Source organism: Corvus hawaiiensis, chromosome 5 (genome assembly GCF_020740725.1).
Source record: "Corvus hawaiiensis isolate bCorHaw1 chromosome 5, bCorHaw1.pri.cur, whole genome shotgun sequence".
NCBI classification, from domain to species: Eukaryota; Metazoa; Chordata; class Aves; order Passeriformes; family Corvidae; genus Corvus; species Corvus hawaiiensis.
Genome location: NC_063217.1, coordinates 46,091,020 through 46,105,366, shown reverse-complemented (window position 1 = coordinate 46,105,366; position 14,347 = coordinate 46,091,020). Strand labels below are relative to the sequence as shown.

The 14,347-nt window shown below is 39.4% G+C and overlaps 1 long non-coding RNA gene across 1 annotated transcript in view; it reads right to left on the bottom strand.

The window, feature by feature from the left end:
• Window positions 1-14,347, bottom strand: part of LOC125325634 — a 208,643-nt gene that overhangs the window by 44,855 nt on the left and 149,441 nt on the right. The gene's annotated exons all lie outside the window — the stretch shown is intronic.

Below are 14,347 nucleotides of genomic sequence, written 5' to 3'. Positions count from 1 at the left end.
CAGCCACAGGCGTGCCACCCAGCTGGAGTTTGACCAGGAACCTGCTTTGCAAACCCAAGGTTTTCCAGCCAGAAAACCAAAGTGCTCCTTTGGAAACAGGGAGTTTAAATAGTGCTGGAGCACACCTGGTCTGATGGCAGAGCAGAGTCGCAAGCAGGGGCACTGCTTCTGCAGTGGGCAGGACTTGCTAGGGAGGGATGCTCTCAGACCAGGCTCCAGGGACACGTGTGGCCAGATTATAGCACAGATGAGTCCCTGAGAATTTTTTTTAAATCAATTTATGTACACATGCTAAGTAGTAATTGGTGAGAAATGAGGCTTCATGGGTCTTTTGTTGACTAGCATTGAATGACCTGTTAAATTTTTAGTGACAGGCACCAGCTATAAGATGGCAGCTAAAGAAATTGAGGCCTGTCACCCTCAGCAGCTTCATGGCACATGCAAATGGGCATTAATTGGAATAGTTTTTCAGGCCAACAACAAGATAAAGGTTTAGCACAAGTAGTACTTGTAACCTGTGACAATAAATCATTTTGCTGCTTAACTGAGGGTGGAGGGATTCTGTCTCGTTTGACAAAAACATGAAGAAAAGCGATGTCATACTGCAATCTCCAAAGGCTACCGTGAGCTAAGTTACTAACAGCCTCTACTATTTCTAGGAGAAAATGAGTATCAGAATCCAGTTTTGTTTATTTAATAAGTATTAATGATGGCACTAAACCCACACCACTAACAAACTTGGATGGGACTAAGTATATCTCACATATTGCTCATAGAATTGTATTTAAACATTTACTCTTCCTACAGCACACTGAGATTTCTCTAGGATATTACATCCACTGTAAATACATGCATCAAGCAAACAGCTTTCAGGAGAGCAAAGGGGAACAAAAATCTCAGGTATTTAGCATGCCAAAATTCTCAGTGCTACTGTAAGGATGCTTGTAAAAGCATCACCATCCTACAGCCATAGGCAGCAAAAGTGCAGTGAAGTCCATCATGCTGCCTCCCACTGCCACCATTTTCCCCATATCCTGCTCATACTCTCACACCACAGCCTCTCCCAAATATCGTGCTTCTGCCCTTACTCAGACTTCTCCACTAGAAGTATCTGGCACACCCTGACCTGCAGCTGGTGGAGGGAATACTGTGAGGCAATGGTATGTGTGCAAATGCAGTTACAGAGCTGACTTTGTTCCATGGCAGTCCTGGAGCTTTAATCTAATCAAAATTGTGCCAGCAGCCTTCCTGGGCAAATATGTTGCTTGGTGAGTACTATGAAACATGCACCCAGAGCTGACCTTTCCATCAGCTCTAAGATAGGTCTCCAAGGAGCCAGCTTCAAATTGTTGCATACTGGGGTTTTATGTTTGAACACTGAGATTTCAGGAGCATAAATAGGCTCATAATGGCTGTCTATGAGGATGCCCAACAAGATGTGGGACTTGCAGCATCCTCCTCTGGCTGACTGATCTACTGCACTAGGTTTATAATTCATTATAGACCTATTAGCCATCAGTAGCTGCATCCATTCCCACTGAAATATTACACTATTCAATATTTACTTTTCCAAAAGAAAGTACAAATGTAAGTTAATTTGACATTCATACTATTTGGAATATCAAGTTTTGCATAGTTGGGGCTAATTCCATGAAAGAATTAAGTATCACAGAACTGTGACCTATAACTCCCTGCTTAACTCCCATGCTCTTGATCCTGAAGCAGAGCCCAATACTCAAGTCAGGCCTGCAGACTGTCTAAACAACCCCTGTGCCATGTATTACTTATTTAAAGAATTGGTTTGAATACTGGCAATAAAGTCATTGCAGTGGACTGTACTGGCTGCTCTTGCTGGCAACCAAGTACATTTCTGTGCCAAAGGCCAAGTTAGCTCTACTAGATCAGCAGAAACATTTGTAGGACTTAGCCTCCTGCCCTCCCTACTCTCTTCTTTTCCTCCCCCAAGCAACATGATGGGGCACTACTTGGATCAGAGGAACCCACTCATTGTGAGCCAATTAAAAGTATGAAAGCCCTGTCATTGGTTTCAGATGGATCAAGAAAGCAAGCAGTCTGCAAAGTACCTGCCTATGATGATTACATGGCTCAGGATTCATCTCAAAGTCAGCTGACTGCTACATCAGAGGGCATAATTTTATCAGAGTGTGAAAAGCAGACCTTTTGAAAAAAGATTTTAAAGTAGAAAATAATTAAATATTATCTCTTGAACAGAAGGGAAAAAATGAAAAACTCAGAAACAATTAACCTGGAGTTTTCTATACTTGAACAATACTAACCCAACTCCAACAGAAATCTCTCACTTGCCCAACCCTCTGATCTGTTCTTCTGCATTGCCCAAGTCCATGCCCTGATAATCCAACCCAATGTAACCAAAGACTGACACTGCCTTGTGAAGCAGACCTGCTGCCCTGTTTGCTGTGTGCTGTTTGGCAGCTAACTCTTCACCTAAGACACACACTATTGCTTTTGTTCCCTGATCGATTGACTGAACCTTTTATAAACAGGAGTAGGGAACTCAAGATTGTCTTGCAAAGGTTCATGGCATGAACCCTTGCATACATCCAGGGATATGCCACTCCACACAGACTTTCTTGCAAACACAAACACTCACATAAATGCTTACAGAAAATGTTACTGAGGTGAGTTCATCACTTGCTATTTTTCTGCACTATTTGTCTTGTTCTTGTATCAACTCCCATTTGTAACAAGAAACCTAGGAGGCACTACAAGGTTTTCAAGGCCAACATGCACAGTGCTGCTTATGTGACAACCCACAGACATCACGAGAATACAGGATTCTTCTTACTTTTTTAAAACCATTGTTGTATTGTATCAAGAAAGCAACTATATGTCATCGTATACTAAAAAAGAATACTAAGGGATCAAAATGAACAAGGCTGTTTATAATGCTTACTGGTTTTAATATTTTTTTCCCCCCTCTGCATTAATTCCCAAGTTTCATTGATAGTTTGCCCTGGCTTTCAGGGATCAGTTCAGTGAGTTTAGCCTGGGCACATTCCACAGTCCAGGCTGTGAACTCCTTCATGAGGAAGCTAGCATTTTCCTTATTGTAATATAGTTTACCTAGCAGCCAGACTAAAACGAGATTAGGATGGTAGACCCCTTACATCTGAAGCAGCATTACTACCCTGTTGTAGATATCCTCATCCTTTTCTGGTGCTGTGTTTTGAGGTTCAGCTTTCTCAAAGCCATGCCATAAAGACAGCAACCTCCTTGAGAAAATATTTTAGGAGGGTCAGTTTTCTTTCTCCTGGCTTTGAAAGAAGTTACAGTACAGGACTGCAGTACATGACAGCATCCTCCTTCTTCAAGAGAAGCATCTTCTTCATAGAACTGATAGAAATTTTTGTTTTGTTTCATGTCAGGATCCTCACATACTTCTGGTTCCTCAGCAGATTTACCATCACTTACACATCACACAACACCCTGTTTTCCAGGTTTCTCCACTATAAGGACCAATTCCTTTATGCAGTTTAGCTGCATCCAAAACATTATCCAGAATTTACCCTACTACTTTAACAAATATTTTTTCTTTTGATATTTAACACCTTAGAAATTCCCATTTAGCTAACATTGAACAAAAGACCAAGACAGAATGTTGGCCATTCAAGCTAGAACCAAAGCCCAAACCATTCTGGATCAGTCAATGCTTTATTTACTCAGTAAGAGATATTATTTAGTGTAAAAACATAATATCTTTGACCTATTTGCAAAACTCAGGCAATCCATGACCAGTCATATATCTTAATAAAACTTAAGGCAGTTATTTTGAAACCACATAGAGGTAACACATCTATTAGACATTGTTAAACACTTTGGTTCATCACCTGTGAGGAAGGTTCTGTTCAGCATGATTCATTTCATGTACCTAAGTACAACTTTCCATTATTCACTTGGTACTTCTCAAAATTTCAGCACTCAAGCCTGTCCATGCACTTTTTTTCAGTTCTTTTTTAGTCAATCATATTAGAAGTTCCATTACTCAACCCAAGGGTAGGTCCCATCCCAGAAGAATAGTCTCATTGCTGTAAAAGCCAAGTTCTTAATTTCTGTGCCAACACTTTCTCTTTTATAGCTTACATCACTATTTCTAGCACTCCTCTGGCTTTGATATAGTTGGGCACAATTACTCTATAAAAACCTTTAAAAGCTTTCCTTTGCTAAATATCGCTTCTACACCCAGCATCGACATGCCTGTAAAGGAATTGTCTGAGCAACTGGCAGTGTCTTCACTCTCTTTGTAACGCCACAGAATTGTAGAGTCAGTTAGGTTGGAAAAGACCTCTGAGCTCATCAAGTCCAGCCTATGACTGGACACCACCTTGTCAACCAGACCATGACACTGAATGCCATGTCCAGTCTTTCCTTAAACACCTCAGGGAGGGTGATTCCACCACCTCCCTGGACAGCCCATTCCAATATCTAATCAACCTTTCTGTGAAACTCCTCCTTAATATCCAACCTGAACCTTCCCTGGTACAGCCTGAGGCCATTTCCTTTCTTCCTTTTTTTGGATTTCTTTCCAGAAGCCTAGGGTTGTGTGGAGTCTGCTCTGCACACAACCCTGAAATTCTTGCTGCGCACCTGATTTGAAGGTGATCTGGCAGTTTTGCTGCAGCTTGGATTTGCCAGCAGGTTTGCAATACCCAGCAACAATTATTTCCCTGATAGCTCAGCTGTAATTATATGGTCTCTCTAGTCTTGTAGAATTTATTTTTTGGTGGAGATTAGTCCAGGATATTTCAAAAGAAAGAAAAAACTACTTCTGAGATTAGGATCATATGGAACTTTTAATTAGCCCATCAAATTTTTGATACCTTAGGGGGTGAAATTTTTTCATCCTACCTGAAATCAAAATATTATGTCCTTTAACTTTTTAGATTTTTTTTTCAATATCAAGTTCAGAATTCTGCACATTCCTCTACCTATTTCATCTTTCTGTTTCTTCTACTTAACCATAAAATTGTTTCATGACAAGAATTTCCACTACTTTCAATGCCTTTTAACTCCCTCTCCTTTATCAGATGCAAACACATAGACAGGGGGCACTCAATAATGTGGGGACACCAGCAGAAGGCCTGGAGTTTGGATCCAGGGAAGATATTTAACTGTTGATTTGTCACACTACTTTTTGTAGGCTTTCCCTTCCTTCAGCCTCCTTTTCTAACTGACCTCTCAAGAAGCTGCAAATACCCATGTTCAATGTGCACATTCAAAACACCACAGTATCATGCATCAGCTGACATGAATCAGGCAAACTTGTTTCCAAGCTTTTGAAAGCTGCAGCCCCCCACAGAAAACCTTGAGATGCTGTTCTGAATGTGGTGCAAAACCAGGAGGAGTGGCATGTAGAGTACAAGCAATGTTTGTTTGCCTTGGATGAAAGAGCGAATGCTGTAGTACCATCCCTTGTATTTTCCAACACACTTTTTTCCTATCTATGAATCATCCATAAATCATTCCTATGATTCATTATACACCTATTAGTTATTTATAACAATAAATTCACAGATTAACATGAGCAGTTTGGGGCTATGAAATATTAAAACCATTTAATAGTTGCATGGTACAAGGAATAAGAGTGCACTTGTTTGTTCCATAATTGAAAATTAAATGAAGAAATTACAAGTCTGAGAGCATGCAACGCTCCAAATTTTATGTTTTGGGAATCATTTCAACAAATACTTTTGCACCCTAGATAGGCCTAAACAAGCCACATGCTCAGAAATTATTGGCTACATTGAGAAGCTGGATATTTTTTAGGTAACACTTGGTTGCACTGCATGCCTCCAAGGTTTTCTAATATTTAACAAGAAGGCTAAAAAATTGTTCTCCTGCACTGCAAGCACCAGGCTGACATTCAACAGAGACTGCTGCAGAAGCTACCATGTGCAGCTAGAAGCAGAATTACAAGTGGAGCAGCCCAAACCCCAGAGAATACCTACAATAGCAGGAAGAGGCAACACCAATTCCACAGCTCTCCTGGGGCAGAGCCAGAATAACAGCTAGGTTCAAGCACTTTGCCAGAAGAAACCCACCCCACAGGAGAGGCAGTGTTTGAAGCAGGCTACAGGGAAGCAGTACTAGACGAGGTAGCACTCGCTAAAACAAAAGCCAAGGAGAAACTGTGGCTGGGCCAGAAATCACCCTCTCTCCAGAGGGACAACCCAGAACAAGTACAAAGACATGAAGATACATTTCTCACCACAGCAGCTCCTATTCTCTAGCAGCAAGTCTCCAAAGCCACTCAACAGCAGCTGCAGCCCTCCTGGCTGGGTCAGGCACATTCCCACAAACCTCACACCATCCAAGGCTTGGCATGTTCAGCCAGAATTCAGTTAATTCCTTTTTACATTACATCCCCCTTTATAGGAGATTCTTTATAAGCACCTTTAGATTTTAAATTCCCCCACAGGAACACTTTCCAGAGAAGCACCATCTCCAACCATCCTAAGGCAGTAGAAATCACTTATAAGAGCCATCCACCCCCTGTCCTTCCCCCACAGGGCAGTGGCCCTAATGCAATAGGCAGCAGCTGCCACCAGGAAGACTGATTACATAAACCAGTCCTTCTTTGCTTGCTCCTTAAAAGGCTTCAGGTGAAGCTTCATGTGAGCTTTATGCTCTTAATGAATTGCAATCCCTATCAGTGTTTGCCGTTTTGGGTTAGCTAGTGCTACTCAGCACTAAGCAAAGAGAAAAAACAATGGTGATGAAGTAGCAGTTGGAAGGATCCTGACTGGCTGGAAAAATTTCCCTTTGCTTACGGCAGGAGAAAGCTGCTCCAGATCTTCTTTTTGGTCATAGTTTTTTCCTGCTTTGTATAATTCATACACCTTTGTGCCTAGCCACTGCTGCCTTTTTTGATGTGGTCAGCCCAGAGTCATGTCAGCACAGTGATGATGCTCCCATACTCTGCCATGCAGGCTAATCAAGGGAAAAAGCCTATTTCCAGAGTGTGCTTCCTCTGGAACCCATCTTCACTTTCAGCTTGCAGCCAAGAACCCAGCTGGAAAAAAATCTAGCCTCAGCACCAGGACAAGAAAAACATGTGTTTATAAATGCACCTCTGAGGTGCAGACTGGTCAGGTCATCTACAGAGCCAACAGGTGCTTCTTCAGATGATATTTTTCGTATGTTACCTTCAGGTTGAAACCATAACACCACTACAGCCTGGCTCTGACTGAAGAGTACAGCACGGCCAGACAAGCAGTGGACATCCCTTCAGCAATGCAGTTTTACATTGCCAAATGCAGAAGTAAGGCTGGGACCTGAAAGACACCAGCTCAGACTCTGGTCATACCAGGTGTACAGTGTTGTATTCTCTCCGACTTCAGATGGAATTATTCCACCCTTTATACTGGATTGTCAAGAGGAGATGAAAACCAACACCACTGACTCCATCCTTTTACAGCATCATATTTATTGAGGTTGACTGTAAATAGGGAATTCTGCCTAAAGGCAGAACTGGTTTTCCTGGGGCTATCCAGCTCTAGCTGTAGGAGAACTACCATTCTGCCTTTTGTCTCTTTTTAGGTAAGTGGTCAAACTTTACTATGATCACCCATAAACATTCAGCATGAAGGATTTCCACAGAGCTCATTGTAGTCCTCACGGCAGGCACAGGAGCCACATCCCCCCTCCAAAAGTCCTCAGCAGCTTTTGTCAGGAGCAGCTAGGGATCATCCATCTGTCATTAAAGTGTTAATTCGATTCATTAACATAGAAAATATTCAACATTTCCCACTTTGGAGGAGATGGGCTGTGCCGTCCTTTTAATAGAACTCTGCTGGAAATCAAACACAATTTTTATTCAGGGGAATGATTACTGTGTCTTGTTTAATTCTTGCCTAACAAATGTCAGCACTAATGTATTACAGATTATTCAGTCAATTTGATGGTTCCAGGTGAAAGAAAGGAACACAAATCTCTTCTTTTAGTGTAAAAAGGGTCAGCTGGATGACTTCCACTGCAGGAGCTGAGATGAGGCTTGACATGAATCAATCAAGCAGGCTCAATTTTACAGTTATAGTGCCTAATGCCTAAACATGAGCGTATGGGTGAAAATTAGCACCCGATTATGAGCATACATGATCTTCCCTTGGAAGACAATAATATTGGCATTAAGCTTCTCAAGAGGGAAGATGCTGCTGGTTTTTAATATGTCTTAAATTATGTCAGGAAAAACACTGGAACATCACACAAAAGCCACAGTCAGTGTATATTGCTATCTCATAGAGCTGGAGATCTTTACAACAATATTGACACAGGAGCAGGCAAGCAAATGTCAGCCAATATAACATATGAAATACTTAACGTAACCAATTTTCAGCTGTCAATCAGCAGGGAATAATGACTGATGCAAGGAATCAATACACCACAATTGAATTCCAGCTCACAAACTTGTTTCGTTCTGCGCTATAAAAGACTGTCAAATGTCACACCCCAAGAGATGCAACAGGATTCCAAAGATTTATTTATTTCAAGCTCTGAAGTCTATTAGCAATAGTGCTCCTTGTGCTATTGGAAAAAGAGCTTTGATGACATTAAATTTTCAGAAATGACAACTCATTGTATCGGGAGCCAATTAGTTATCATTGTATCATATTTCAAAAATCCTTCACCATTTTACTAATAAGTGATTGCACATAGTTATGGTCAAACAAATTATTGTGACTTTAAAGCTGCAAATATTTGATTGCATTATGGTATATTAACGGAATACTTTTAAACAAGTTGTTTTATACTTTTGATAAAAATAGTGTAAAAAGAAAACCCTATCTGTGGCTCTATTTCATTCAGGTAGCTTAAATGTTCAAATTAGGAGATCATTCTCTCTCAGCTGAATGAATAAGATTTACCATAGAAATTTAGAGAGTTGTGTATTTTCCTCTATACTATCCTGTACTGTTGGCTTTTTAAAAAAGTATTTAATAAATACAATGGAAAAAATATTAATTTTCATACTCCACAGTATTGTAGTCTGACAAGGCAATGGAGATGTCAAAAGGAAAGACTGAAAGGATGTAAAGATGAGTCCTGAAAGAGTCATAATATCCACAGAGTATATATTGTTTTTATAAAAGCACGTGGAATATATTCATCATCAAAAGAGAAAAATTAAATCCATATAGAAGGCTGATTGTAAAGTATCTGAAACATAAAAATGTGCTTGTACCATAACATAATCTGGTTTTGGTAATAGATTACCCATTCACTGCTTCATTCCTGACTTCTACTTCTTGTACCTTTCCATTTATTCTTTCCTGCAATCCTGGAAAATGGCATGGCAGTAGCCCCTTCCTCTCTCCTTAGTTCAGCTGAAGCTGTGGAGGCTCTGGGCAAGACTGGGTATCCTTCTGCATTTGGATGGTGGAATCTGCCCCACAGCAATTATAAGACTACTAAAATTCGCATATTTTCTTTACTGGAAGCTGAGTGTTAATTAAAATCTGACAGTACAATGCATACAGAAGATAAACACTACTGTATTTTCTTTCCAATACATGGACATATAGTGATTCATTTAAGACAGAGAAGCTCATGCTGTTGAATGTGCTTATTAAAAACAGCAAGGAAGGTCAGGGGCAGTGCTTGCTGTATCCTTCATTTGTTCTTCACTGAAAATGATATAACTGAACTGCAAAAGTTGAGATTGAAAAGCCGCTAGCGTGTTGTCTAATTTCAGCCACAGAAGCTGCTGTGCACTCCATGACTTTATGAGGGAATAAGATTACAGGTCACAAGAGCTTCTTTATTTCCCACCTGTAGCTTCTAACAACATTTTATTAAGGATTTTCCCATCTTCTCTCTCTGACCTACAGGGGACAAAATTCTAACAGCTGTTACAGGACCTGTACCGAGGTGGCATTAACACAGATTAGCAGTTCTGGAAAGTAGTATCGTTTTATCAGGACTCTATTTATGACAGCTAACTAATTTTTTATGGTTCTTCTAAGATAAACACAGCATATCATTATGTAAACAGGAAAAAAGGCATTTAATACACTTAAACACTTAATGCATCATGCTTGTCTTAATGCATCTTGCTGTCTAAAATCACACTAAGCTGCTGTTTGAAGTTTTAGTACTCATTTACAAAACAAACAGTTGGGTAACCCATGCACTCATCCATATGTATTTACACATATATACGTGTATATACACATATATATAAAATATATTACTTTTCCACATATTGCATATGGAGGATCCTGACTTCTTATTAATCAAGCAGAGTCTATATTTACTAATACACCCAAGCATGAGAAGACCTTCTGCCAAAGGTTAAGACACATTAATACAGGTCCAGTGCTCAGCCTTTCCTTTACCTCTTCAGTGTAGTTGTGTTTTCACAGGGACTCCAGGGTTAGGACCTTGTAGTGTATTGCAGAAACAATAATCTTTGTTATCGAGGTTACTTGTTATGCCGGTTTTTTTATTCATGCAGATGCAACAGAGAGGAGGAGAGAAAGAGGGAGAAGGAAGAGAAGAGTAAGAAAAAGGGATGAGGGGCAAAAAAGAAAAGCTACACTATGATGTTATAAAATTCTAAAACAATTCTCTATGAATTATCCAAAAAGAGCTTATTTTTTCAACTTTGTATCTTCAAGGAAGCACAAAGTACATGTCAAATATATCTACAATTGAGCTTTTTGGCACCTTCTCTATGGGCATTTGTGATGGACAACCCAAGTAGCTATCTTAAAGTTTATATTAGGTATCTGGAAGACTGGGATAGATTATTTTTTGACATCACTCTTCTAAATGCAGCCGCTAGGCTAATCAAGTTGTGTTCCTCTTGCACTAGAGAGTTGGGAAACTCAAGTCCAAAGTAATATCAGAAGCCAGACCAAGATACTACATACCCATTGCAACTTTCAATGGGTGTTTTACCCTCCCCAGAGACATATTTTTAGCTGATATGAAAATAAAATATTGTTAGTTTTCACATTATTGAGACTGATAAAGGACTGGGAGCGAAAGTAGATGCGTTCAAATGGGGTTGCAAGGCTGCTGCAGAGTACAGTGAGCGTTTTTAGGATGCCACAATAATCATAGCTGAGTTCAGATTTTTAAGTCTTATTTGAGTACCTGAGAAGGACACATAAATTTCAAAAAATTTCACACCTACCATAACGAGATGTTTTGAAAATCTACACAAAAAATGCCATATGATAGGAATTGTTCTGTACTTCTGAAAATCTGGCTGTGTGTGTAATTGTACTGAGTCTTTCAGTAATATGAGGGATACACCCAGATACGACCAATAACAAAACCACAACACAATAAAACAATTAAACTTCAATTAAAAATCTGTGATAAGAAGTGATGTGAGACACCTGTTCAGCTCATTGCTCTGTGAATTACCCCAGAGCAGAGATGCCAAACTTTTGAAAGATATTTCGCAACAAGAGCATCTGGATGCTGGCAGGCACTGCAGCCAGTTGTGCTCACTCCTTTGGATGGGCTTCCCCCCATCTGTCAGTTGTCAGACTGCTACTGATAGATAGTGTCTGGGCTGGACACGCCTTTTACTTAGAGTTGCTCAGCCTGTCACCTGTATTTTTATATTGAATCTCCTCGAAAGCAAACTTGGGACCAAATTTTTGACTACAGGCCTTTGGCAGAAGTAAAAAAGCTGCATCTTGTTCTTGTAATACTCATCTTGGCTTTCCTCCTGGATTCCCATCATTATTTTGAACCCTTTAGCTGTTTAAATAAAGGCTCCCATTCTCTGCTGAGAAGTGGAAATAGTATTCCTTTGACATGACTGCTGGGAACCTTGCCTGCATTTTCCTCTAGATCTTTCTGGGAGCACCACAGAAACGACTACAGCATTTTTCTGTCTGTCAGTGACAAGGGTCAGGTGGTATCAGCCGAAAACACCAGAAACGTCCTTCCCTGCATGGGCCATGGGAAGAAGGCAATAGCACAGGCACCACTGGGGAGCATGAGGGAGTGACTCATTGTGCTTTAAGTATAATTGACAAATGATGAACCTGCATGGTTTGTTCCCAAATCCTGTCTTATGAAACCCCAGCTCAAGCTATGATTGCTGGATGAAGCTCAGACTGGCTTAGGACAAGTTCTAAAAGTGTAAGGTACAAACTGGAGCCAGGGCACAGCCTCTGACCTGGCAGGAAAACACCAGCATGGGTCTCTCAGGCTGCCCAAAATTTATATTCAGCTCTTTGCTTTCTATTGTTGCTGCTGCTGTTGTACTATTTTGGTGGGATGCAACATATTCCCTTTGCCAACAAAGCTGGTCCTGTTGTTGTAGTAGTGATTTATGGAAAATATGTTTATGGAAGTACACAGCAACGTATTACTGTCCTGAAAATTGACCTGGTGAAAGCGTACACAGTCTACCAGAAGTCCTTGGCAACAGCCCCCTTCTTGCTCTGAAGTCATTAAGACATTTCAAATATGCCCTAGTAGAAAAGTCTCTTGCAAAACATAGGAAAACTGCTCATGCTGCTATTTGCTGATCTTCTATAACCTCTGATTTTTGCATTAGGAATCTGTTTTGACTGAGCAAAGTAACATAATACAAGCCAGGTTGCCTGTCCACAGCTTTAGGTTTTAATTAATTTTCTTTGCTTTTGTGGGCTGTCAAATTCTTACTGCTATTTATTTTATACGCCATTAAGTATTGCTGGCTGTATCTGCTGAATGGAGGGGATAGGAGAAGGGCAAGAAATAGGAACAGGACCAGCTTCCTGTATTTAGTTAAGAAAAAACTTGGTTTACAGATCTCTGATAAAAATTACACATCTAAGGTTAGAAATTAAGACTGCTGTAGTATTTTCTCATGCTAAAATATCCCTGACACAGTAGCAGCAGCAACTTATGGCAGGTAGCAGATTAGCACAGATATTCAGTGTCATAAACTAGTAATTATGTCTGTGGATTTGGGTCAGATCATGGGCCTAATTTAATGTCTTTTATGCAAAGGTACCTCCCAATGTAGTTATTGTATAAACAGCATGGGATTAAGCCAATGTGTTATCCTGTAACTATTTAGCAATTCCTTGATGTATTTTTTCTGTATGGGTATATTTCTTAACATACACACTTGAAAAAACCCCAGGGATGTACAGACTGTGGTGTGCAAATGAAGAATTTTTTTTTTCCTGAGAACTGTTGAAGGGCTTGCTGCTGTGGTTTTCCCTTTTTTCCTTTTTGCTTGTTATCCGAGGTTTCTACAGCATTATAGTTTAGTTGAAAAAAACCCCACAACTGTAAAAGTAGTTAAAAATAAAAATTGCCTTTAATAAAGCACATTTTTGAAGACTTGAGTAATAAAAGACACACAGTAGTAGTGCCAGTTGCAGAAGAACTACCAAACGATTGCACCATCAATTACAAATAAAGATCACTCAGTGGCAAAAAAACCCCCACAAAATCAATTAGTGCCATCAGGCCTTTCACCAGAGTTTCAGACATTATAGCTATAAACAATTTTTAAGTCTAGTTATTCATGTTAAGCACTCAGAAGATAATCCCAATGGTCTTCTTATTGTATATTTTTCTTTAACAGTTTTGATAAAAGGTTTTACGCCCTTAAAGGATCACCAGCTTGTTAAAAGGCCCAGCTATTTTATAATGTGTAATACCCAGTAAAACCATCTTAATCTACAACACTGTGTGGTAACTATTTCATCCTTCTGAATATATATATATATATTAGGAGCTATATATATATATTATATATTATATATATATAATATATATATATAGCTATATATATATATATAATATATATATATAGCTATATATATATATAATATATATATATAGCTATATATATATATATATTAGGAGCTATATATATATATAGCTCCTAATATAGGTGGATAGCAAATAATCATCTCTTTTGCAGGAATTGAATTAACCAGGGGAAATTCTCTGAGATACAGTCCATTTTGTGGAATGTTTTCTTTTCTTTGCATGATGTGGAAGTACACTTCCAAACACGCTTATCCTTTAATTATAAAAATAGAAAACAGTTCCTTTAACTCCTATTGAGCAAGATTTATCCCAACAATGATACAGAAAATTATTCTATGTGGAAATCCAGCACATTATACACAGGTATATTTGCATCTGTGGCAAAAGGATGACATAACAATGTTCCTCTCCTGGTTTATCAATTTACAGACTTATGCTGTAAATTAATTCCTAGCTTCATCCATGATCTTAGGCTACCTGTGAAAATCCCTTGAAGAGTCCCAGTGAAATACTGGCATTTTCCAATGGGCTTAGAAGACATATATGCAGCTTTAAAAGTCACAGTTTGTGC